This window comes from Sebastes umbrosus, chromosome 14, assembly GCF_015220745.1.
Source record: "Sebastes umbrosus isolate fSebUmb1 chromosome 14, fSebUmb1.pri, whole genome shotgun sequence".
In the NCBI taxonomy this organism is placed as follows: Eukaryota; Metazoa; Chordata; class Actinopteri; order Perciformes; family Sebastidae; genus Sebastes; species Sebastes umbrosus.
In genome coordinates, this window is record NC_051282.1 from 21637505 (window position 1) to 21664899 (window position 27395).

At 39.5% G+C, this 27395-nt stretch overlaps 1 protein-coding gene, 2 long non-coding RNA genes and 1 other non-coding gene across 4 annotated transcripts in view; 1 reads left to right on the forward strand and 3 right to left on the reverse strand.

Moving 5' to 3' along the window:
• Nucleotides 1–749: 749 nt before the first annotated feature.
• Nucleotides 750–1286, reverse strand: LOC119501282. Its single transcript, XR_005209791.1, has 2 exons — nucleotides 1205–1286; nucleotides 750–1067 (listed from the first exon to the last, which is right to left on the reverse strand). It is a non-coding gene; the product is annotated as an uncharacterized LOC119501282 (long non-coding RNA).
• gjc1 (gap junction protein gamma 1) overlaps nucleotides 1062–27395 on the forward strand; it is a 51756-nt gene continuing 25422 nt past the window's right edge. Inside the window, exon 1 of the mRNA XM_037791539.1 lies at nucleotides 1062–1572. The gene's annotated coding sequence lies outside the window, so the exon portion shown is untranslated. The remainder of the gene's footprint in view (nucleotides 1573–27395) is intronic.
• Nucleotides 13430–17860, reverse strand: LOC119501281. Its single transcript, XR_005209790.1, has 3 exons — nucleotides 17431–17860; nucleotides 15759–15815; nucleotides 13430–14660 (listed from the first exon to the last, which is right to left on the reverse strand). It is a non-coding gene; the product is annotated as an uncharacterized LOC119501281 (long non-coding RNA).
• On the reverse strand, nucleotides 24752–24823 carry trnac-gca. The gene has a single exon. It is a non-coding gene; the product is annotated as a tRNA-Cys (tRNA).

A 27395-nucleotide genomic window follows, 5' to 3' on the forward strand; every position in this document is an offset into this window, starting at 1 on the left:
CTTAAGCACAGCGACATTCTTTAGTAACAGCATTTATTCTACTAAATCCAAGTTTTTATACTGTCAAATTACCAAAAGCAGGGACGTTCACAGTCATTTCACTAGAACAGCAGGTGATGGCCAAATCATGTTACCTCACCCAAAATCTAATGCCTTACAAAAGACGGTCATGTCTGGTGCCATCAATCATTGGAATAACTGCCCTCTTTACGTCTGTCAATCCTATAACAAATCCTCATTCAAATACCATCTATACGAATACATTACTTAAGCAGCTGATCCATAGTGTTGGTCATGTATGATTTTTCTTTTGTTCCTTTTCCCTAATGATGTGCCTTGAGACTTTAAATGGTTGTGGAAGATTGTGTATGAATGTGAAATGTATATATGTTTGGAACATTTTAATGTTATTAGTGTAACACAAATATGATGTTGTATATAGTATGTATGTGATAAATTAATGTACTTGATTTCGGACCCCAGGAAGACTAGCTGGTGCCATTGGTATCACCTAATGGGGATCCTTTTTTAAATAAATAAACACAGACAAAAAGGGCTTCAATAGAAATACTCTGAGACTGTAAATGCAGAATTACTACAAAACCATATACACAGTAATAATATACAAATATTAGTTTAGAAAAAATATATGAATGATATTACATTTTAAACTGTAACAAAGAAAAACAGGATTCAGCAGTAATACTCTGTAATAGTGAAGGTTTTGTTTCAATTCAGCTTTATTGCCCTTTTTTTTTTTTTTTACGGCAGATGTTTTGCGGACCCAAGATGTGTGACCTATCGGGTGCGCGCGCTGTCAAAGACGCGTACGCGCAACATCCTGCTTTCTACTGCTCCCATCTGCAGAGAGACGGGTCGCCAAGCTCTCAGTCAGAGGATCCAGCTGTCACTCAACGAGACCCCCAAATACAGCCAGTGTCAGACGTGGATGTGCACGGCGGAAAAAGCCCGATAAATACGGAGACAAAGACAAAGACACACCTCTGGATGTAGGTGGACCTCCCAGCAGATCAACAGATCGGTAACTCCACTTGTCCACTCCTCTCCTGCAGAAGACGGACAAAGATGAGGGACAAAACCGGAGCCAACTGGCACATGTGAGCGATATTTTACTACTACATATGTCGAGCCCCGATATGCATTAACTAGCTCTCAGATCTGGTAGTAATTAGTCGATGCTTACTGCTCTTTGCAGTGGAGGAGGTGCCAAAATGACCAGACTATTGTCTAGCATCGCTGTAACGGAATGGGCCCGCAGGAATTTTTGGCACCGGTTTTACGCAGCAGACCACATCGCTTAAATCGACGTATTACCTCGAAACGAAGACAGATAGTGAGGCTGGCATGGACAAAGAATGCTTACACACACCTGTGATGCTATGAGATAAAAAGAGAGACATCAGTGAAACATCAGTGCTGGTTTCCTCCAGAGTGTGGAGCAGATCATCATTGGAGATTCAAGTTTGGACATCACCAAAGTCCAAAATCCCCTCCCCAAAAAGAAAAAGGATCATCTTACATCTTAAAGCATCTTCACAGACTCGCATAGCGGTAAGAATTTGTCTTTTAATTCCCAATATTGTGATGATTTGACATCTTTGTTTCTGAATGTGGCTCATTTCTAACCCAATGGAAGCCTCTGCATGGTGAAAATGAATGATGATGGGGGTCATGGACGCACCTTTTTGGCACCATAACGCACAGAAGACTGGTTGCATTGCTTCTTTGTGGTTCATTTTTTATTTTAATTTGCAATACACTGTTAAGAATCTCCCAGTAAAATAACAGTAATGAACTGGCAGCAGGGTTGCCTTTATGTTACTGTAAAATTAACATTATTATACTGTCGCTGAAATTTACAGCTTTGTACTGTTAATGAAAAATACAGTTTGAACTGGTTGTTTTTTATTAATTTCACAGTATTTTACAGTTAATTTACTGTTTAAAGATACATTATATAGCTGTTTCTCACCTTTCTTTTACATTATCTTACTGATTTGTTTTAATGCACTATTTAGGTTGTATTTTTTACATTCATATAATAAACATTATTTTTTGCCTAGATGAATAGACTTAGCAGGTTACAGACATAGGAATAGTCACACTAAATACATTTAAAGACACTTGTTAGGAAAAAGGCTATAATCGACTTGTTGACACTTTTCCCAAAATGTCTGTCTATAGCTGGCTACAAGCACAGAATGTAAACCATAACAACATGTGAGTGAAGATCAATAAAGCTAATTCACTGATTTTACAATCATGTACAATGTACAAGCCTCACATGTGCAGATCAGGTCCCAGAATTAAAAACATACTGCATGAAACTGTTACTGATGATACTTTAGACAGTTGATCAGCAGTAAAGTGATGTTTTTTTAAGAATGCATTATAGTTCAGCTAAAAAACGGCCTATGAGCGTAATTTAACAGGTTTTCTTTTGTATTAACAGTAAAGCACTGTTTTTAGCAATAACAGGTTAAAACTGTTGAAATCCTGCTGTAAATTAACAGCAATTGTTTACAGTGTGGTTTTCTCTGGGGGTTTTTTGCACGTGTAACACGTTGATCGAGGCCAAGCTGTGAGCAACAAGAGAGCAACTTCTTTATACAAACGTGTTTTTTGGTGAAGCAGCTGCAACCCAGCGCGTCTCATTGATATAAGCTGTTAATTTGCCCATCAGTTTCAGATAAAATAAAAATTTTAGCCTTAAAAAAAGCGATGCTTATCAAGTGTTTGAGACTGAACCACAGTGTCTTGTAGTCTTTTGTTCTCAATTTATTTCAGCAGGAGCATGGTGTAGATGGGCGGTGCAGGGATCTCTCCTCGGGATTTGGTTAAATCCTGCAGGAGCTGTTCAAATTAGTGGAAGTACATGCAGACTTTATAATGACGTTATTGGCAAACTCTTGAGAGTCATTAATAATGAATATATTTCACAAGTGTTTGAAAAGCTTTGCCTACGATGCATTTGTAGTTTTGTAGTGATTTGTATTGAACAGTGCTGTAATTCAGCATGCAGTCTCACTCACTCACATTATCCAAAGCTACAGAGCTGAATTATTTAAAATAGGAGGACAAAAGGTGCTAATTGCAGCAGTAGTGCTTATTATAATAAACCCGCTTCTTTGCTTAACAGATTGTCTTAAACTAAAATAGCTGCCAAAAGATCACAATACCAAATTTCTAACAATCATTCCAGGTATTAACAATTGCGCAATGAAGCGTAAAATAATTTGCAGAGGGTTTGATTTATCCATGATGGTATCATTATGGTGCTCCAGCTCTAAAAGCCTTTTACGTCTCTTACAGCTGAATGTGCCAACAATGGCTTTGACAGTCCCACACATAACCCCTTGATTCAGTGATCATCTCATCAATTTTTGAAGTCAATATATCAAAAGGAACACTCCCACCACTCAGAGCGGTTAACCTGGTCAGCACCCGGCATTATTCACAGTGATGAGGAACCGTTTCATTGTGCTGGAAGCCTTTGAAATGTGCCACATTGGTTTCTGTGGGGAGCATTTGTCACCGCCACAGCAGCGAAGGCTCAAATATGAACCACCATAATGAGTTTCTCCCCTGTGCTTCAGAAAATCCGCTGTACGTTAAGTCATTGTGATGGATTTGGGATTCTGCCATCTGAAAGAGCTGCTAGTGAACGATGCTCTCTACGTAACATATGGATGGATGCTATGCATTTATTCAGGATTTATTTTTTGGTAAGCTGCCAGTAGAAGCATATATAGTATCTCCCTCCATCCCTTTTTTTTTATTTCCATCCAGTAAGTAAGGTTTTGGCATTTCACAGCCTTGCATATAGATTTAATGCACATTTTCTGTATGTGAAACTATTTCTGCGAGGCAGTCCATCTCTGTCGCCCGACACTCCTCCCACCTTGTTACCCCTGCATCCCCCAAAGACCATTATTTCACTCCCTGTGGATTGGAGGAGGAACTTGTACCAATATGGGAGAAGGGTGAAGTCGACCCCTGTGCTCTCCGGCACTGAGAGAGAGAGATGAGGAGCAGATTCTGTGTGGCAGCCAGGAAATGCCCCATCACTTCAGTTAGTATCATGAGCAATGTGCTCCTGTCCTCTTTTCTTTTTAAAATATACAGCATTTTTCTGTATTATTACACTCTTGGAAAGAAAAACACGCCTGCTATCAAAAAACCCATGACTTGGCACATATAAGCAATAAATTGTGCATGGATGTTTATTAAATGATCAGAGGACGTCCTAGAAAAGTCTGAGAAATGTTACGTAGCCTTGTAGCTGGCTGGTAAGTTCATTTAATAGTATATATAAAAACAGAACATTATGCAGCTGCGTTTAAAAAAAAAAAAAAAGAGTCCATCCAAGAAAAGGCGTCCAAAAGTGTCTCTTTGATAAGTTGTGAATAGCATCACCAACAAAGCTGGCAATGCAGCAGTCTTGACTTCAGTGTTGTCAAAAAATATCAAAGTATCGATACTGAATATCGGTTTCAATACTCATTTTCTACAGTATCGATACACGGGTACCAGCTGCGCTTTCTGCTCTCTCTTCTCTCCGACAGCAAGTTTATCTTTTAATACAAATCTAAAATTTTCTAGCCTCAATCTTGTCATTTTTCCCCGTGGTATCGAGGTATTGTATCGAAGTTAGAATTAAAGTATGAAATTTAGGGCTCATACTAAACAATTTTAGCTGCTAACAAGATACATGTAATGTGGGAAAATGACCAGTGGTGGAGGAAGTATTCACATCCTTTACTTAAATAAAAGTAGCAATACTGCAATATAAAATACAAATAATAAACCATAAAAAAATACACCATTACAATACTCCAAGTCCTGCCTTAAAAATGGCACTTAGGTAAAAATACACAAGTATTATTAGCAAAATGTACTAAAACTATCAAGAAAAGTCCCCTGTATTTGTTATACTATTATATATAATGATTTTGGATTTTTCATTACGGATACATTCAGTAAGTAGCATCTTACTCTTGTAGTTGGTCAAAGTTGAGATATGTTTCACTATTTTATATACGGTTGTGTAGTTTAATCTCTTAGGGCACCATATTTTATAAATTCATCATGTTCTTTGTTGGTAAAACCTCGATCTGAAAAGTAACTAAAGATGTCAAATAAATTGAGTGGAACAAAAAGTACAATATTTCCTCTGAATTGTAGCATGAAATGCAACGACAAGTACCTAAAATGTGTGTTTAAGTTAGTACTTGAGTAAATACACGTAGTTACATTCCGCCACTGTAAAGCGCACACTCAAAATCCTCAGCGTATTCGATCAAAATGATTTCATATCATGAAGGAATCTGTTTCCCTGTGAATCAGTCTAGGCCTGATGCAGAGCTCAATACAGACCTTTATTATACTTTGGCTTAAATACCATACTACTTAATTCTTAATGACTTGTGATAAAAGGAAAATCCATATTCCTCTTTCAAGTCACAGTTAAAAGCTAGAGTAATACTCCTGGGGGTTGTAATCGATAGATTAAATTAAAAGTGGAGTAGCATCATGGTTTCAGCTTACATTTAACAACGTACACATGAATAGAAATAAAAGGGGTTCTTATTGCCACACAAACACAGAATTGCACAAGTGATGTCATGTTTAATGTCATGTTAAACTGCAGTGTTTGTTCCAAACCAGTCGAGATAACATCTCCATAAAAGCTCTGCCACTCTCAGCCAGATGTGCATAATACAGTAACGTACAGTATTCACCAGCATCAGTCATAGATGATAGTTTTCAATCCTAAATTACCTCATTTCCACCATTCAAAATCGCTATAATATCTAAATATCACCAGAATACTATGTGTATCAAATTCTCTACCTCTATGCTGTTATTTTAATGTTTTTTTTATGTTAATCACTTGCAATTAAATCAGGCATTTACAATTATCATAATTGTGGAGTGAAATGTCTGCGGGATGTGTTTAAGTCAATTACATGCTTTATAGGCAGCTATTTTGAATAATTGGAGTAATTCACTTCCTGTTTTTCCCAATTCTTCCCTTTAGAATGTGTGATGTGGAGCCAGTACAGTAAGAGGTAAATTTTATGCTTTTAGCCACTACATCAAAAACATACCCACTTCTATATGAGGAGCAGGTGTTCTGCAGCACAAACAGTCAACATGTTATACTACTGGCCAAAAAAAAAAAAAGTATATGTAAGTGGCTGCAGTTGAGAAATCTGCAGAGATGATGGGAGATCCTTCGCCGCTGCAGACTTCCCTAACTGGCTTTGTGCGACATGAAATATCAAGGTATTATGTCTATATCTTGTTTAGCAGACGTGAGCACGCTGCCAGCCTTAATCCTCAGAGTGCAGCACACAGAGGGAAAACTGTCTCTTTATGCCTGCCAACTAGTCTGGATTCCCTCCGCTTGACACTGTGTGTACTCTGCTCTGCATTTTCTGGTTGCCAGTTCCTGTAAGCGACATTAAAGTGAGAGCGGAGGGAAGGAGCGTCGCTCTCTTTGTAATTAACGGGCGATTAGGATTGTTAAAGGTCATCAAATGCACCCACTTTACCATCTTAGTGTAGATTTCGGGAACTTTGGTTCAACTGTACTGATGGGGGCATTTGAAAAGTACAGTATGGAAGTATTTTATGGATTTGGACGATGTGATGGAGGTATTTCTGGGATGAAGAATGGTAATTTTCTGGGAGAATAGTTTCATCTAGAAGAATATCGTGAAATTTGTTCTGTAACATTGGTTTGAAAATAATTAATGAGGCTACTGAGATGTGTCTTTAGATAATTGTGAAGATTTAAATTAATTAATAATAATAAAAGTAATTAAATTCTCATTAAATTTAGAAATTATAAGCTTCACAGCGTGAAATAAAAAAAGATTTTGACCTTCATGCATTAGTCTTTGGTGAATCTGTTATGTGGCAGATGATTGTAGTCTAAAGTACAAGAGAGAGCAAAACGCCTGGTATTTTAGGGGAGACTCCAGATATGAGAGAACGACGAGCAGGGGAGGGTTGTGTCGTGCTCTCTGTGACTCATGATGACTCCTCGGGAAAACGAGCCTCGCAGTCGGCCCTGACCCTTCGCTAAACAGGCGCGTGGCTAAACCAGTTGTGTCGGTGCACGTGACGCCACAGCAGATCTCTGAGTCTTTAACTTGCAAAAAATTGGAAGAGAAATGTTCCTGAATCCTGAACCACCGTGATTCCTGTCATCCATGTAGTGCTGCTGCTGCTGCTGCTGCATGTGATGCAACACGTGTGTCCACATTGTAAAGGCAAAGGCTGCATGCTTCATTTTTATATTCTATTTGCACACATTTAAGTTGTACTCAAAGTAAGAGCAGCAATTTAATTTATTTTACCATAATCCTGAAATCATTTGTTGATTAATTGATTGGTTTGTTAACAGGAAATTAGTTGGCAACAATTTTGATAACCGATTAATTAATTTAACTTATTTATGAAGAGCCAGTTTCAACTTCTTAAATGTGAGAATTTTCTGCTTTTATTCTGTTTTATTTCAATATAAAATGAATTATTTGGGGTTTTGGACTGTTGATCAGACAAAACGAGCAATTTAAAGACACCACTTTGGATACTGAGAAGCCATGATTGTAATTTATTTCACAATTTTCTGACAAGATTAAACAATTAATAGATTAACTGAAAAAGTAGTAGATTAATTGATAAGGAAAACAATCATTAGTTCCTAATTTACCACTGAAATAAGTTTACCTTGATCATTTTAACACTTTGCAATTTAACTTTCCTGCTATAGCACATTAGATCCGACTCTTTCAGTCCCGATAGCGATACCTGGGCTTTGGGTATCAGCCGATACCGAGTACCGATCCGATACCAGTCTTTAATTAATAAGCTGTATGCGTCACTGTGTGGAAGTGACTGGGATCATTCATTTATGTGTAAGGAGAGGCTTGAATTAAACATTGCTATCCTAACTTTGTAAAACAAAATGTAACATAAATACATAGATATACATTTACTGAATTGTTATTTATTATTAAAATAATAAATTGCACACCAACAACTTGGTAAAAAAAAATCTTCAAAATGATCAGGAACAACAACTCAAGTGTAAACATTTTTAGTGCAGCAACAAATTGGTCACATCTTAAACAGCAATTAAAATTGCAGTATATAATATGTAAAGTATATAACATAGCATTGAATGGAATAGATCGGCTCCATTGTCACCTATATCCGATCCAGTATCAGTACATCCCTAATATTATAGATTAACAATTAATAGATGAATTGAAAAAAGAAAAAAAAGACCAATTAATTGATAATGAAATCAATTGTTAGTTGCTAATTTACCACTGAAATAAGTTTACCTTGATCATTTCAATACTTGGAATTGTAATTTTATGTGAAATGATCACAATGGAGCTCCAACTAACAATAATTTTCATTATAGTGTGATTACATTAACCACAAATAAGACAAATTGTGATCACGTGTTCCCAGAGCCCAAAGTGAAATTGCCTATTTGTTCTGATCAACAGCCAACAAACTAAAACGTATAAATAATCTACAATGATATGAAACAGAGAAAAGCAGTAAATCCTCACTTGGAGAAGGTGTGAGCTGCAGAGAGAACAAGATAGAGACAGGCAGAGAGAACCCCACTGAGTGTGGATGAAATCAGATGTCACTTTCACCCAGCCTGTTCTCATGAAGAGATATGGGCAGTCTAGCAAATGAAAACAGTCGTGAGGCTCCTTCCCACCGGGAATGTCACTATAACATACAGGATCGGCTCAGACATACATACTGTGTGCCTGGAAACACACACACACACACACACACACATGCCCACACACACACATGCCGACAGATGCACTGAGCCCTGCACATACAGAGATGTTTACGCTCCAGTCAGTGTTGAACATGCATATTCAAAATGATATGTCATACTCGTGAATCTGCGCATGCTGACACATTTACATATGAGCGCGGCTGTCGTGGGCCGGGCTGTGATTCGGGGTGACAGGTCTTATGCCACTTCCCCCGGGTCACAGGAGGGGCGGAGTCACAACGTGACAGGAAGGAAGGCAGAGAGATGCCTTTCATTCACTGTCAGCCTCCAATGACACAACCTTGCTCTCTGTTTTAGTCACATTCCTGGGTTCAGTAGTGGTGAGGTAACGACTGCGTATTCATGTGACGCATATCTGTCGTTTCACTTTTATTTTGTGTTGTCAGAGTAGGTTAAAGCAGCGGGTAGGCAACTTTGGAGACACCAGCAAAAGTAAGCTATAGATTGAACAACCTGTTTTCATGCCAAAGTGTGTAATAGACTCACCCGTCCACCAGAGGATAGCGTCTCGGCGTCACACTTTGTCTCGCCGAGGCGTGAACATTGCACGTGTGTATGAAGGTGCAGTACAAGCATGGGGCAATAAAACCACGCAATTAGGTTTAGGCAACAAAATCATGTAGTTAGGTTTAGGAAAACCGTCATGGTTGGCCTTAAAATAAGCATGTAAACTAAGTACAATACATACGGAAACAACATAACATAAGTACGAAAAACATGTCATAAACGTCACTAACGTGACTTACAAAACAAAACAAAGCACTCAAAACAAAAATCATATCACATCCATACAGGGTCAGTAGTATATAGCTGTTAAATAATAATAATATATGTATTTTTGTTTTTAACGTACTGGTATTGGTACTCGGTACTGGCCGATACGGATGTTGTGTATGTTTTTCTACTAATCATTATTGAAAATTTGCACCGCAACTGACATTTTAATTATCAATTAAACGGCTGATTATTTTCTCTTAGTTGATTATCATTTTGTCTATAAAATGTGATTAAATATTGGAAAATGCCCATCATGTTTTCCCAGAGTCTTCAGGATGAGGATGACGGATTCAAACTACTTCTATGACTTGTAAATTGATTACTTTACTGATGTCACCAAACATTTAGCAGCATTGGAAAACATTACCATCGGTCACATCCTGTTCAGATTTTGAATTGAGTTGAATAGTGGTGATGTGGCTACAGTTTTGTTTATACGAATTGTGCCTTAAAAGCGTTGTGTTATACTGTAACTTGGCACAATACCAGCTGGAAAGAAGGTCCAAATTTGCAGCTGCAGCCTGTTGCACCATAGACAGTAAACATACTGAACTGTTCTGTTCAATATAAACAAGAAACGCATCACTTCTTGTGCAAAACTTCACCAAATGTGTCAGAAGTAACTCTCATCAGTCTGAAGTTAAACTAAATACTTTATTACATCCTGTAGGAGTCAACAACAACATTGGTAAAACCTTAAAAGCTAATATTTTAACATTAAAAAGTCATCATAGAAATTGAATCGCTTGCATGACCAAAGATAAAAACACTGCATTACAAGCAGAAGTGTTCTAAGCATGATGTACTTAAGGTATCACAAGTAAAGGTACTCATTACAGTATGCAGCAGAATAGCCCCTGTGAGTGATACATTATTACATATCATATTATTGGATTATTATTGCCATATTATTAACATATAAGAAATATTTAAATGTTGTAGCTGGTCAAAAGGGAACTAATTTAAACTACTTTGCAAACGTTGGACACTTTAATTCTTAACAATGCACCATGTAAACTGTAAACTGTGAAAACGCTAATGGGTCTATCTAAAGCGAGTGTTTGATTTGTCCGTTCTGTATGTAGATATAAACGGCTCATTCTAAGGTAACGAAAACAATGATTTCTATACACTAAAGAAAACATACTTAATAATATTATATTCCATTTCTGCCAATAGATCCCCCTAAAAGTTCCACACTGTTCCTTTATTATACCACAGAGATTGAATAACTTGCAGTGGGTCAACCTGCCAGAGCTGATAAACCCATCAAAACTTTATTAGTCAGAGTTTTGATGTCAGAAAGGTTTAAATAGTGTTGAACAGACAAGAACAACACCCTGAGGGAAGCACTTATTACGTGTGTTATTTGAGATATTTTTAGATGACACAATAAAAAATGAGCTCCAGGCCCCAACATGCATTTACTGGTTTCAACTTTCCGAAACCCAGCAGTCAAACTTTTCACAGTGTTCGGCCATGTGACTCTGTGTAATCCTCTGAAACACTATCAACATAAGTGCAGTGAAGGAGGCTGCAGAGATCTCATTAGAACACACAGAGTCACCTTCATTATCTGAGCAAACGCACACCGGAGTGATCAGCAGAGGATCCATGTGGGAGATCTGTGCCACAGCGCTGCACACGGCGGACGGCACGCGCTGAGCCGTCCACGAGCACCTCACGCCTGATTGGCCCAGCTGGGGCAGCTATGGTCGGGCGACGTCCCGCTCGCTTTCTGTCACTGGCGGAACAGCAGAGCAGCCAGGTTCACGGACCGAGGCAGACGCACTGTCACCGCCTTGCTGCCACACACTGAGGCACACACACAAATGCACTGGAACAGGAAGCTGGACTACAGAGCAGAGAAACCCAAAGTAGTCGAGGACACGGGGACGATCATGTGAAATGTAATTCTGGATAGAAACATTTGTGCTGGACTTTAGTAGTAATGAGTCACCATGACAAATGCACATATTACTCCCATTTCATGAGTGCTGTGTCAGCTGTTGCAGCCTCTTCCCCCTCCCTGCTGCTGCTTGCAATACTGCAAAAGGTCACGACCTCCATGAGGTCACAAGGCTAATTGTTTAGCTCATGATAAACACATAGGAGTGTGAGTATGTTTTCCAGTACGTTTGTTGTTTTTAGGTTGTACAATTTGTTTGCTAATACAAATATTGAGTCACGTTAGCATCTAAACCCCAGCAGCTCAGTCTCTGTCTTGAATGTGCAGTGTTTTGAAACGGTTTATTCTCATGCGAGCCAGCATGAGTGGTGGCTCTTTAAATGTCGCGGAGAATAATTTCACTCAATTGAGCAAATACAAGGGGTGACACTAATAAAAAGCTAGAAAGAGACAGGCTAGCACAAGGGTTATTTTTAGCCGCTGTTCCATATACAACATGTTCCTGCAGACACTAAGATGCTCCGGGGTCATGTTCAGTGTTTATGCTGTCTCTTATGGAAACCTCATACCTTTGACTAGATCTAACTGCAGATTTACTGGAGCCTTGGGAATAACTATAGAGTGGTCTTTGAGGATATGTTGCAGGCAGAGTCTGGATTACGGTTAGATCGAGATTTTTAAAAATCCACAAATACCTATACATATATTCATGAGTTCATATTTTACCAAAATGATCACCATCACAGGCGTTATTGCTCTAATAAGAGATCATTTTCTGACATATTTATAATAGTGTTTTATAGTTTGTGTGGCTCAGATGGTTCAGTAATGACAGAAGGTCTGTCTGTCCTTGAATATCCATCATTTTAACTTTAAGAAAGTATGTTTTATTCCAAACAAACGGGTACTTTCTGAAGGATAGTTGGTGACTAAATAATGAGCTGACACGATTAATCAATAAGTTGATCAGTTAAAGGACCAGTGTGCAACAATTAGGGGGATCTACTGGCATAAATTGAATATAATATTAATAAGTATGTTTTCTTTGGTGAATAATCACCTGGAAATAAGAATTGTTGTGTTTTTGTTACCTCGTAATGAGTCGTTTATATTTACATAGGGAGCAGGTCCTCTCCACAGAGTCCACCGTGTTGCTCTGCCATGTCTCTACAGTAGCCCAGAACGGACAAACCAAACACTGTTAACTTCTCCTGCTTAGGCCGGAGTTGATAATGTTACTCGCTCTCGTCGCCGCCGCTCTCTCTCGCGCTTCACTATCACTTCCCACATACACACACACACACTCTACACACTGGCTCTGCTCTAAATGGCTCTAGAAAGGGTCATTCACGTTTTCGCGTCAGCCACCGTAGCTCACCAACACACTTGGCAAACGTGAGAGGCTTCAGTTGGTTGTAATCTCCTCACCTCACCCATAGATACCACCAGATCCTACACACTGGACCTCTAATAGAAACAATATTAATCGGCAGAGAATCTGTATATCGTTTCTCATTTTTAAGCAAAATTCACTGATTCCAGCCTCACAAACATGAGGGTACGATGTTTTTCTTTGTCATATATGAAAGTAAACTAATATCTTTTATCTTTTGACATTTTAAAGACAAAATGAACAAAAGAACAATAAAGAAAATAAAAGATTAATTGATGTGGGGAACAATATTTGCAGCCCTTGTTTACCATTCAAATAAGTTTATCCTGATGAATGTTTTATTGAACTCCTCTGCCATATCATGTGAAATGATCACGTTAGGATTCTAAATAGTAATTTCTTTAATTATTTAGTAATGATTTATTTTTGCATTAATAAAAAACAACAACAAACGGCTAACATGAGTTCCCAGAGCCAAAAAAGATGTCTGCAAATTTTCTATTTTATTTGAACAACTGTCAAAAAACTGCGATGTTTAAATTATTTACAAAGATATGAAACAGAGACGAGAGAGAGACAGCACACCCTTTTCATCTTCTTCTGAGAAAGTACAAGCAGCACGTACATGAATAGTGTGAGCAAAAGGTAGAGATGGAAAAAAGAGAAGCCCACTGAATGTGGATAATATCGATGAATTGAGAAAATAAATCAGGACACTATTCAATAAAGGAAATAATTGTTAGCTTCAGTCCTAAATTTCTTACGGAGATTCTGAATACCAAGCCTGATACTGACTTGATTTTTTAAATATTTACAACATATATAGGAAATCTCTTGCTCTCTTGTTGTTAGGTTGATTTGATTGTGATGTATTTTCATAATTAAATGACACTGTAATACAGAAGTTGCTGATGCTTGCAGTGAATTGAGGAAATCCCCCTACCGTACACACAACCTGTCAGCTTCCTCCTGCCTCCACATTTTTTTTGGGCAACAACACACCAAAGCAGCGACTCCTATTGCTTTTTTCTCTTTCCTGTTACATCACCAACACGTGATGTGTTTCCCAGGACAGTCCTGTCGTGTCCTCTGTCTCTGCTCCTGGAGTCATGTTTAAACAAAGTAACATTCATACATGAGTGGGTTTCCATGGCCACAAGGCCTCAGGATCATCAGAGCCGCGGCCCACCATGGTGTGATGGGTAGGAAAAAGCCCAAAGGCGCCCACAGATGCTCTCGTGCTACTAGTGTGCCTTGGTGATAGCCTTACGGGCTAACACTTTGAGACTCTATGTCTAAAACAAAAAAAAAGCGGAGAAAAAAAGATTCACTTGACAGAAAATGCTTAAGGCCTAACTTTAAATAGCTCTGTGCTGTTTCTATTTTTTTTCCCTCTGTGCTGTTTATTATTGGTTTGGGCCTCTGCTGCACGGGACCGTCTTGTCTTGAATGCAGTTTTAAGGAGTCGAGGGAACCGAGCCTCTCTCTTAAAGAAGCCTTAAGACAGATCGTTTACATAAAGAACGTGTTTGTTCTGAGAATGATAATGACTTAGTGATTGTACGTGCAGGCCGTAGGGGAGAGCAGCAGCAGCTTCCTCCGCTGGCACAGTGTGTTTGTCTCTGGATCTCATCACTGCTCCCGTCTCTGGGCTGGCGTGGGAGCACAGGAGCAGTCGTGACCCCCTCAGCTTCAGTTCACCTATCTGTCTAACCCTCAGGGCAGACACACACATGATAGTTTATTCTTATTCGCTTTATCCTGTAATCCTTAAAATATCAGATCTGGCAACTCCTGTGGTTACCCAGCAATCCTTGTATAATAGCAACTACAACTCTAACTCTAACTTAAAGGGAGATATATAAAGTATTTAATACTCTTATCAATATGGGAGTGGGCAAATATGCTGCTTTATGCAAATGTATGTATATATGTATTATTAGAAATCAATTAACAACACAAAACAATGACAGATATTGTCCAGAAACCCTCACAGGTACTGCATTTAGCATAAAAAATATGCTCAAATCATAACATGGCAAACTGCAGCCCAACAGGCAACAACAGCTGTCAGTGTGTCAGTGTGCTGACTTGACTATGACTTGCCCCAAACTGCATGTGATTATCATAAAGTGGGCATGTCTGTAAAGGGGAGACTCGTGGGTACCCATAGAACCCATTTACATTCACATATCTTGAGATCAGAGGTCAAGGGACCCCTTTGAAAATGGCCATGATAGTTTTTCCAAACCAAAATTTAGCGTACGTTTGGAGCGTTATTTAACCTCCTTCACGACCAGCTAGTATGACATGGTTGGTATAAATGGATTCCTTAGGTCTAGTTTCATATGATGCCAGTAGCTTCACTCTAGCTTTAAAACTGAGCCACAACCTCCAGAAATCTTCTTTCTTTACTCTTGTTCAGCTTTGTCGACCTTGTTTTTAGCTGCATTTCTATTTCTGTATGTACAATGAGAGCAAAATAACCAAAGTCAAATTCCTGGTATCCTATGTGTGTGGGCCTACTCATACCTGGTCAATCAAGCGGATTCTGATCCAACAGGACAAACCTTAACAGCAGCATGGCACGGTGCGGCCACATAGTCACACAGCATCATGAATCAAGTGTATGGATAGAGCATCTGCATTAACGTTAAAAAATACACTTTAACATAGCCTGGCACGGCGGCCACATATTCACACACACAGCTGGCAGCAACATCAGCATACAATCCAACTGTACACCACACAATAACTATACCCAATAAACAATAACATTGAAATAGGCCACTACAGTTCATAAATGAGCTTACTTATGATGATGACTGTACAGGAAGAGTTGAGGAGACGACAGGGCTCGGTGTTGAACACTGAAATGGAGAACAGAGACAAAGAGTTCAGTCTGATATGATGACCTGATGCCACTTTTTATCCAAACAATAGTTGAAAAGAGTCTTTCAACAGTGCAGCTTGTGATGCGTAACGAATATGGAAGTTTTTATTGGACTTTATTAGTTGTAATCCAAAGAAGACATTCCACAAATGTACCATGATTTCCAAATATTTCACTATCCATAAACATGTATTTTTGTATTTGTGTTGTCTAAAGTCACATCCACAAAAATACAGGGCGATCTGCAAATGTGCAAATATCATTCCACATGTAAAAATGGATGCACAAATGCGCATATATATCACTTTACATGTAAACCTATAACATTTTTATGTGGAATTAAAATACGCATTTACAGAGTAAGTTATGCGTATTTGCAAATCGCCCTTTATTTTTGTGGATGTGACTTTACACAACACAAATACAAAGATACGTTGTGGGTAGAGAAATATTTGCAGATCATGTTACATATTTGTGAATTGTCTTCTGTGGATTACAACTATTATCTACAGATCTGCTGCGGTACCAATCGGGCAAACAGGAGGGAAGCTACAAATGTCATGTGGCCCACAAATGCACAGGAAGCGATCTGCAAATGTGAAATAGATGCACAAATGTGTAGATATCACTTTACATGTAAACCTTAAAATACATATTTACAGAGTAAGTTATGCGTATTTGCAAATCGCCCTGTATTTTCGTGGATGTGACTTTACACAACACAAATACAAAAATACATGTTTGTGGATAGTGAAATATTTGCAGATCATGGTACACATTTGTGGAATGTCTTCTGTGGATTACAACTAATAAAGTCCAGTAAAAATGTTCATAGACGAAGGGGCACATATGTGTCCTTATTACTTGGCACTTATTGAGAATAAAGTGGTGCAGGAGAAGGTCTTGGTTGAGATTGATGGCTGAACTTTTTCTTCCTCCTGCTCCTCAGAGGACTATTTATTTAAAATTGATAAAGTAAAATTCAAGGCTTTCTCACCAGGTCATTTAAACAGCGCTGACTGCCACTGACTGGATGATCCAGCAACAAATGAAGCCTTCTGATTGGATGGATCGAGGCGCACCTTGGTCCACCCACAGCTGCAACAAGCGCTCCTTGAGCAGCTAGTAGTTTGTCAGAAATACTGCAGAAGTGCCACAGGTGTATCTGTTTACAGAGCAGTCAAACAGACGAATGTTTTACGATACAACTTTATTGTCAGTTTGCACTGAAATTCAAATTGCATCCATAGGCAGCTCAGTTTGAGAAAAAGTACACATACAATAGACATACTGTTACCATAGACAGACAGACAAGTAAGACCCATCAGACAAAAAACAAAACACATCACCATTATTCATACATAACCCATTATAAAATCACCATCTGTCCTCTGGATTCACATGGCTTCAGCAGCACATTAATTATTATTTAGCAACAAGATGGACTGATGGACAAAAGCTTTCTTTAGCTTGATGAGATTAAATGTAGGGACTCTAAATCGCCTCTTGGAGGGGAGAAGTTGATATTCCCCATTTACAATTTACCATTTTAATAAAGAACTAGGTAAGAAAAGTAAAGCAAAGCTGGTTACCTTGTTGAGGAATTGGAGGTGTGCAGCTCTTCACCTGACTGCTCACTGTGGAGGCTCCTTCTTGCTCCATTACTTCCTTGCAAAAAAAAAAAAAACTGATCCGATGACCAAAAAGAAATGCCAAAAATGACTGTTTTTGGATGCATTTTTGATAACCGATCGTGCAAAACGTGGTGACAATTGCATTGCGTTTCTTATGCGTCAAAGTCACCTCGTGTTTCATTTATTTCTTTTTCTTTATAAATCATATTTATAAAAAGAAACAGAGCAAATGGCAGTATAGTTACAGGATCTCCCTGTCCTTAGGGTGAAGTGGTCTCACCTGAGGGGGGCGTGTCCTCTCAGGTAGGAGCGCTCGTGCTGTCCTCCCTGTCTCAGGTGTGATCATGTGATCTCTTCATGGGGACCTCTGACACTTAATCATTGAATGTAAATACACTGAATGGCTACAAATAGGGCTGGAATTTAATTTTATTATATTATATTATTATTGTGTCATGCATAAATAATATGCCCAGCCCACCATTATTTAGAAAATAAAGAAAAGACAAACCAGAGTAGCAGCATAAATTACAAATACTACTAAACAAATAAACCAAACTGACCTTTTTTCCAAGCTTGAGAAACAATTTATAAGCATTCAAATTAAATAGCCATTCCATTCTGTCATCATCCGAGCACCAAAACATGCCAGGATTTGAACATACATTTCATTTAAAATAGATATTCTTAACTCATCACAGTATGGACAATACAAAAGGAAATGTGATTCATTTTCAACTTCTCCTAACTCGCATAATTCACACAGCCTGTTGTCCTCCTGGATGTTTTAAATCTGCCAACTTCAGAAGCCAGAGGAAGGATTCCTGTCCTCAGCTGTGCAACTAAAAGACCTCTGACTCCTCGATACATTATACAGTAGAACATAAGATTCAGTGCCATAACTGTGCATGATTTGAATATATGTTCGTAATTTTGGTTTTAATAATATATATTTCAATAATTTTTCTTCAAATCTAGCAAATAACTTTTCTTCTAATTGCGTTCATGCAGCATGATGAATTATTACTATACATATGCAAATCAGCTTCCTCAAAAATAGCATGAAGTTCTGTAGGCCATGGAGCATTATGTGATTTACTCCAAAGAAAAAACTAAAGTTATTGATACAAATGGTGTATGTTACATTACTGTAATTATTTCATGTAATATGCTGCCTGGATAATGCCATTTATCAAGCCCCTGGAGGGTTTTTAGGCAATTCTCCTTCACAGCCACTTGCAAATTATATACTCTATCTTACTTTTTTTTATATGTGTAAATAAACAAACAATACTTAATAGGATTATTTTTTGACAAATTGTGTTTTCTTCTCCCTGACGCTTGGTCTTTTTTTATCAGCTCTTTGGCTCTTTTAACTGCGTACTTTTCTAATGCAGGACGAGGCTGTTTAGCAGAGAGGGAAGACTGTGAATATAACTTGTTTTCAGGCTTCACCGTGCCCATATCCTGTGAGATTTTGTGTTAGGTTTGTATTTTAAATTATAAATAATAACAATCTTATTTAGTTTTCTTCACAGAAATGAAAGAAATGCTGAGATATAGGCCAACTTTTAAAAAAGCTGTCTTACGCCCCTTAAAATCAAGAAGGCCTCGCGACCCCCCGTGAAGCTTTAGGCGACCCCTACTAGTCGGGAACCCCAGGTTTGGTACCAGTGACTTAAAGCACAATATAAGCTGGCTGGAAAGCAGGTTTCATGTCATCATTTGTACAATACAAAACCAGTTGGACTCTGAGCTTGGAGATGATGTTCCCATCTATACTCATGTTTATTTCATCTCTTATAATAACAGAAGCCATACATAGCCCTAAACAAGAAGAGACTTTACTATGCCCGTATCTTGATGTAAGCAAATGTAAGCACAGCACTGTGTGGTCTTTATGCAGGAGATTTCATTAGGATGTTGTATACACAGCAGGGCGCCTCGGCCTGAAAGAATTGCCTCAGGCAACAATCGATTTATGGAGTCCATACTCTCGGCTTAGAGTACATGTGGTTTATCTCTTTAGAGAATACTCCATCAGACACATCTTTTTCTAGCTTGTGCTGTGGTTGTATTCAAATGCGTTTTTTAAAATCAGATTTTCTAAACATCACACTGCTATATGTCTAAACTTGGCCTCAAAACAGCTCTTGTGCACATACTGTTCCTATTCAAATCTGTTCCTCCATTATTTTCTCTCTTTTCTTTTCTTCGCGTCGCTGGACGACATCCAGGCCGTGTTGACGACAACGTGAGCCTGCTGTCTTTCATTTCTGGGTTTTAGAACCGATATCAGTGTGAGCAAAATCCAATTTTTGCACAAGCAGACCTGTCAGTTGACATGGCAAGCATGATTGGATGATTAAAGTTGCATTGGAACAAGTGTGACCGTAGGCGTGAACATATTGCTGCAAAAGGGCTCTTTTTGTTCTCCAGTCAGTCAGTCTGTTTCCTTCTCGGCTCCTCCAGCCTTCTTGAGGCTTTTCAATCTTTTCTTTCCTCCGCTTCTCTGCAGCCTTTAAGTGTTTTGTAGGAAATTTGATTGCTCAGATCCGTTTACATTCACTCACCATCTGCTGAATTTGGCTGCAACTGTGAATCAATTCTTAATGTTGGCAGCTTTGCATTCACTTCTTGCCTCCTCCATTTCTCTGTGCCTCCATTTCATCTTTTTTGTGGTCTCTGGCGTGTTTTGATCTCTAAACACTAAACAAATCTGTCAATAAAATGCAGCTCACAGAGGAGACAGACACCTCCAATAACAAAGAAAGAGCCTGGGTGTGTTTCTGAGTAAAAAATATTGGACTGAGAGCAGAAAACAATGACAGGAAAACACGACATATTCTTTGGAGTAGTGAAATTAGGGATTTATATTGGAAGTTAATAATGAACAGCTCTTAAATTAGGTATGAAATTGTCTGCTCTTGAAGTAGCAGTAGTAGTGTAGTTACAGTATGAACAAAATGTTTTCATTTGCTGATTGATTTTCATACAGAACCCAATAATTTAACCTTTGACTCGCTTTCTAAAGAGAATATGAAATAAAACAGATATTTAGTAATCAGGAAAAATGCCATCTTTGGTGGAATTATGTTGTCTCACACACACACATAAAAATCTTAAGCAAACAAAATAACCTGTTGTAAAGGCTCATAAAATTCTGCACAGAGACACAGTTTGGAGAGATTTGTCTTAATAACGCTTCCTGTCTTAAGGAAGTGGAGATAACTTGTACCACCACCATTTTTATTATATTTTTTTAGCATTCTTATAATAGGAGGATAAGGTAAAAACCATAGACTTTATATGAAGTGAACGTAATCACCATGACGTCACCCAGTGGTTTGTGAACTGCCGTTTTGAAGCCTTGAGTTCAGCATTCTAGCCATCACCATCTTGGTTTTTGGCAACCAGTGACACGAGAGGGTGGAGCTAAGTACAACAAAATGCTGAACAAGACGTTTTCAGGCGACCATAAAGGTTATAATTAACTTTCATGAACTGAAAACACATTGTGAAAGGGTTAAAGTTGTAAGACGAAAACACGGCCAACTCCCAGACTGGACAACGCCGTGGTAGCGACCTGTCAATCACAAGGTAGCCACGCCCTAAAGCATCCCCTGCTTTATGGTCTATTTAACTCTAAATGGGACCATAATTTACTAAATGAACATCATGCTGTATTGAAGAAGACTTGAAACTAGCGATTGAGACCATAAACTCATGTTTACAATGTTTACTGAGGTAATAAATCAAGTGAGAAGTAGGATCATTTTCTCATAGACTTCTATACAATCAGACTTTTAAGGCACTTCCACATTGGCTTCACTTCTCAGACCCGGAGGTAGCCCACTGGTAACAACAGAAGTCTACAGCCATGTCAGCTGCTGTAGCTACTTGAACTAAATGCCACCATGCTTAATGTTTACCACGTTCATCATCTTAATTTAGCTTGTTAGAATACAGATTTTCACATTAACAATAAACACAAAGAGGCTGATGGGATTGTAGTTTTGTAGTTTTAACTGAGCTAGATGAAATGTTGGGGAATCACCTAAGTTATTACACTTCATCTTGAGGGGGACATGAATGTATTTAGCAAATCTCGTGGCAATCCATCCTTTAGCTGTTGAGATATTTCCATCTGAGGACACACTGACATTGCCATCCATAGACCTCCAGTATGTCAGGCTACTGCCCGATATCCATTTACCTCTTGACTTTCACCTATTTACCTGTCGTTTATACTGACACGTACTTGCTATGTGGCGGCTCTCTTTCAACCCCTTTTAATGAATTCAGGCTGAACTCTGCATCAACTCTGTCTCTGAGTATTGTCGTTTGATAAACCTTGGCCCTTCCTGCAGCTGGGGTCTTCAGTCAGCCTGCTTTGCTCCTTAAGGCGAGCACAGTGAGTGATAGTGTCCGTGGTGCAGTCAGATGAAAGTGAATGATGGCTGATGGATGCTATGCACTGACACTGAGTTATTACCCAGAAGTATAATAGCTTGGGAGATCCTTGTCCCCTGTCATTCATGGGAAGTCATAAACATGAATGATGTCCCGTGGATTTGTCAGAAGAAACAGGGTCAGGGACAGCCAACAACACATTTGTATATGTTCTTTGATGATTGGGTGTCCCACAACCGGAAGGATCTACTAAAACATCCTTGAGCGAGATGCTTAACCCCCACCAGCAGAGGGTGAATGATCCCCTCAAGGCAACGAACAAACAGCTGTTATAAAAAGACAAGATGTTGTACAGAAGATGTTTCTGAGATGGTGTACGTTTCAGGGAAGCAAGAAATAAATAAATGTCTCAGGCCTGCAAAAGTAAATTCTTCTCTAGAACTAGGATCATTTCTCTCCCATGTATTAATGCAAACATAAACGCATAAGAAGGAAATGATTCTAGTCCAAAAATTGGAATCTATTTCCAAGAGAGAGGGAGGGAGCAGCTGGAAACAGACTGCTCAGCCTGCAGACCAGCAGTCACCACAGGTGGACAAGAATATTGGTGTTGAAGTGAATCATTCGTGTCAACTGGGAGACTCACTTACAGATTATCAAGGGTTCATGTCAACAGCTTAACCCAAATAAATCCTTAATTAGAATACGGAGTCGCTCTGTGCATCGCGAGGGTGCAAGTGTGTGTGTTATATCACACACATTCACGCCAACATGAGCGCAGACGTCCCCGCCTCCTCTTCCTCCACACGAGCTCAGCCAAAATCATCTTCTCGGCGTTCAGTCACTGTGATGGCAAGGATGTCTCTACTTATCTGCAGTAAACAAATCCAACTGCGGCTGGCAGCGGCATTTGGCGTCTGTGTGTGCTCTCCTTCCTTCCTGGCAGCACGGAGCTTGGACGGTGAAGTCAACGGTTGCCCCTCTAAGATGTCTGACTTAAAGAGCGACGCCGCCGCAGGGCGAAAGCCGCATTTCATTATACAATGCTAATTAATTTCAGCGGGAAGTCATGCGTGTTTCAAAACTGATTGACTCATTGTCACACCCTAAATAGATGTCCACGACTCGTGATGCTCTAAGTGCCAATTTCACGCTAGCTACAGGGGTGGAAGTTGAGCTATTAACTTGTTTAAAGTGAAATGTCAGGTGCCAAGCATTGGACGACTTCAATAGGACAGCTGTTAATCAGTCACTCATTAGTGTTGTTGCGTTGCATTACATCCTCAAGGGACCTGTTTGTGATTTACGTTCTATTAATACCTCACTTCGAGTCTGTTTGTCATCTCTATTGTGAGCGTTGACATTGTCAGCCCTGACAAAGCAAAGGGGGGGGTGAGCGCGGTTGGCAGGTCTCAGGTCTGCTTTGGCCCGAGACAATGAGCTTCACAGTAAAGCCCGGCTTCTGTACAGGAGCAGGCTAATGCTCTTATGTCCCCCTTCATCTCGTTCCCTCTGTCCTGCTTTACCTCGCTTAACCCATTTGTCTTTTCACCATGCATCCCCGGCGTCTCTCCTCTCAGGTCAATTCTAGCTGAGCACAGAGAGCCATTATTCATGGTCAGTCATAAATCACCTATCTAATCAGCTCCTGCACACATCAGCTGGCGGAGAAGTACATCCGAGCACAAGAAATCAATCTCATCAATACGTGAAGAAATGGTGCGTTTTTGTGTGTGTGTGTGTGTGCGTGTACAGTAGTAATTGACCTTTGTGTTGAAGTCTGTAAATCTTTTTTCGCTCTGTGGGGGGTTGTTCTCTGCCGTCCACTGGTTGTTAGCTTCACATCACTGCTGCCTCTCACTGAGAGCAAAGTCCTGTATTGAATAAGAGCGAGATAGTATGTGCGCACTAGGGCACACAAACACAAAAGATGCGATTTTTAAGCATTTCTATTCTTGTGGTAGATAAATTGAAATTAAACATCATCATTTCGCCCTCATTAGAAAACCATGATTTGGTCCAAAAAGGCCTAAAGCGTGATTGTCTGCGGCATAAAGTTGACACCAAACAGACATTAATTACTACTTCTATTGTGCTTGTTCTGTGCTGAGCTAAAGGCTTTGTTAACCCTTTCCTTCATTTTAGAGTTCGGTTTGGAGTGCCCCTTCAAAATAAGAGCTAGTGTGTGAGAATAAGGTGCTAATTGCGGTTGACTTGACAAAAGAAAACATTTATTTATTCAAGATTATTTTGGGGCATTTTCATTTCATGTTTTTATTGGACAGTTTACAGTGAAAAGGCAGATAGGAAACGAGGTGAGAGATGAAGATGAGATGTAAAGGCCCACACCGGTGACTTTGTGGTTAGGTGGCATGCCATGTAACCATTCAATTACCACGGCGCTCAGAAACCAACAATAGGGGTGTTGAGGACCACCTTTGTTCTTCCTCAAGTGTTATTTAAAAAATATACACACCTCCGTCCACACTATCCAACATCTCTCTCTCTCAGGTTTTTGAAGTCTAGTTTGATCTTGAGTCAAACACTCAGAGTCGCACAGTATGGCGTCTTTGTCTTTGTTTAGAAATCGTTATCTCTTCTCTGTTTGTTTCTCAGCTGGCTGCCATGGACACTCAAAACAGAGCTGCTATGTACATAAACACCATTCCCACTGCAAAGCTCCACCTTCTGGTTTGTGAGACAGGACAAGTAGTACTTGAGTTATATGTATACAGTTTTTAGGGGGCATCTGGAGTTGAACTCTGAAGCATCTGAGTTGCTGTTCAATGAACTTCTCAACATCACATTCAACAAAGTGTTTGAGATTTTGGCTTCAGCAGAGGACAAATAGAAAAGTTAGAGGAGCAGGGGGCACCCAGAGCTGAACTGGGGACCTCTTGATCTGCAGTCAAATGCTCTACCACTGAGCTATACCCCCTTCCACATACAACATCACATCTGATATAAACATATCTCACAATAGGAATGGGATACAATCATTTTTTTTTAGATGTTTTAATCTTTAATTTTTCATTTGAATTACTAGAAATGTTTACCTGACTAAAGATGTATTCAAATTCAAATTTTGGTTTGTCTGGTCATTACCTATAGAGCAGTTTTTTCCCAACCTGGGGGTCGTGACCCCCCCAAGGGGTCACAAGATAAATATGAAAGGTCACCACATAATTAAAAGGTTTTTTATGTGATATTTTTTTTCTGGTAAAAATTACCAAAACTCAGCACCTCATTGTGAAGATGTGCTGCTTTCCTTTGTCTCATTTGATTGTACACTGAATATCCAACACATTCTCATCCCGGCTCGTCACATACTGACGCTTGGTTGGGACTAATGCACGCTAACAGTGAAAATTACAGCAACAATGCTGACATAGCTCACAGTGTTAACCTGAGGAGAAACCGAGGGTGAGTGCTACGCTTCATTGTTGGATATGAAGACATCACTTTAGGCTTTAGGAAATTGTGACGGGCATTTTTCACAATTTTTTTTACATTTTATAGACCAAATGATAAATCAAGAAATTAATTGATGGATTATTCGATAAAGAAAATAAACATTAGTTTCAGTCCTACGTTATATGTAGTAATCAAGGTCAAATCTGTTCTCCAATATTGTGAAAAGGCCGCTTTTCCCCAGGTGTTATGGTTGGGTCGTGTAGCTGGTTACTGGCTCACAGGCGTCGTACTGTATATACATGACCTCCAGCAATGGAATGAACCATTATTCTCATCCAGTGGTTTGCGGCGTATGTGATGTGTATAGAGCGTCTGTCCTTATGGTCCTTTGTGGATGATGATGAGGAGGAGGAAGTGGAGGTTTTGGAGAGGGGGATGGGGACGGGGAACAGTAGCGAGAGCAGAATGAGGGAGGTTAGCGGCAGGGTGAGGGTGTGCTGGGATTTGTGGGGGCGGGTAGCGAGGGCCCACAGGGAGGAAGGTGGGGGATGGTGAGGATACTGTGCCGAGTCCCCCCGCTTTCTGATATTATAATACCTCTATACTGTGAGCTCCATTTTCTACCCTTAGTGCCAGACTATGAATGGGGATGTTGCATGAGAGCTTTGTTTCTGCACAGCGCTCGGTGCCATGGGCTGAAACAGGGCACTCCATTCATGCACTCTCTCTGTCTCATTAGACTGTGGGCGCCATGCGTGTTTAGCTTCCTTTGTGGGTTTAGGTATACATGCATGCCTGTTTGTTTCGGTAGAGTGTGAGAATTGATTGCTTCGCTTGCAGGGTTTTCCTCTGTAACATATGTGTGCATCAGGCGTAGGTCAGCATCTGTGTCCGTGGTCTTTTTTTAAAAAAATTTCTCCTGTGTCACGGACAGACGACAAAGGATGAGACCTCATATCAGGGAAGGAGGGAGGGAACTACTCTCTCCAAATTCAGTCAAGATTTTTCCCGCCCTCAGGCCAGTTGTGAAACACGCTTTGATGGCTGCGTTACCCTCGTTTTCGCCTCGTACAAAAACAGCTCCCAAACGGTGCGACCCGTATTTTAGAGCCCGCTCCGAATCCTTGACCCGGAAGCTTGGCTTTTGTTTTCACTTCATAGAAATGTTGAATTGCAACATGCAGAGTGGGGGGGGACTGTTTTGAAACGCACCATCAGCGCTCTCCTCCGAGTCATCTCTCATCACCATTCTGCTCTTTGTATCTATCAGTCTTTCAGACAGCAGAATGGCCCCTACAGTGTAGACTGAGGCTGAAAGCTGCAGCTGCTGCACACACTGAGCAGAGGCAAGGGACAGCACTCCCCCTGCTCCTCTACACACACACACACACACACATACAAAGAGAGAGAGAGAGAGAGAGAGAGAGAGAGCTGCTCCTCCCTGTTTGTCTGATGTTTTGCTTTGCTTTAATAGCAAGACTGATGCCATTTAAATCTTTCGCTTCAATTCACTCAATGCAAATCCAGCTGCATAAGTGGGTTACCAAAGTCCTTTACAAAACACATAGGCGAGGATGCAGCGAGCCTACCGGTTCAACTTCATTTATTCTAATGTCAGATTTATCTAACCGATACATTAACCAAGCGTGAAAGAAAAAAAAATTGCAATCTTTTACATACTGCTACGATTATTTAGCATGTCAAAATGAACGTGCACCCATTTCCACTTCCAGAATTTCAATTAGCAGATTAACATTTGACATGACCTTGATGAATTTAGTGGTTTCATGTATGCAGTGATTTCCTTGCAATGCTTTTCAGAGGGAACTATTGTACTTTTTATTCCACTACATTTATTTGATGGATGTTAATATTTACTTTGCATATTAAGATTTTCCACGCCTTAAAATATGATGTTATAGATTAAATGACACAACAACAGTATTTAAAGAAGAGGTATGAGATTATGGGAATATGTGACTGGAGGTCAAGGTGATGAGTATCATTAAATATTTTTGTCCTAGCTTGCTTAGTTTGTTAAAATATTAGTGGCTACTTTTAAATAACTTCTGAATGTTTACCAGAGTCTGCTTGTT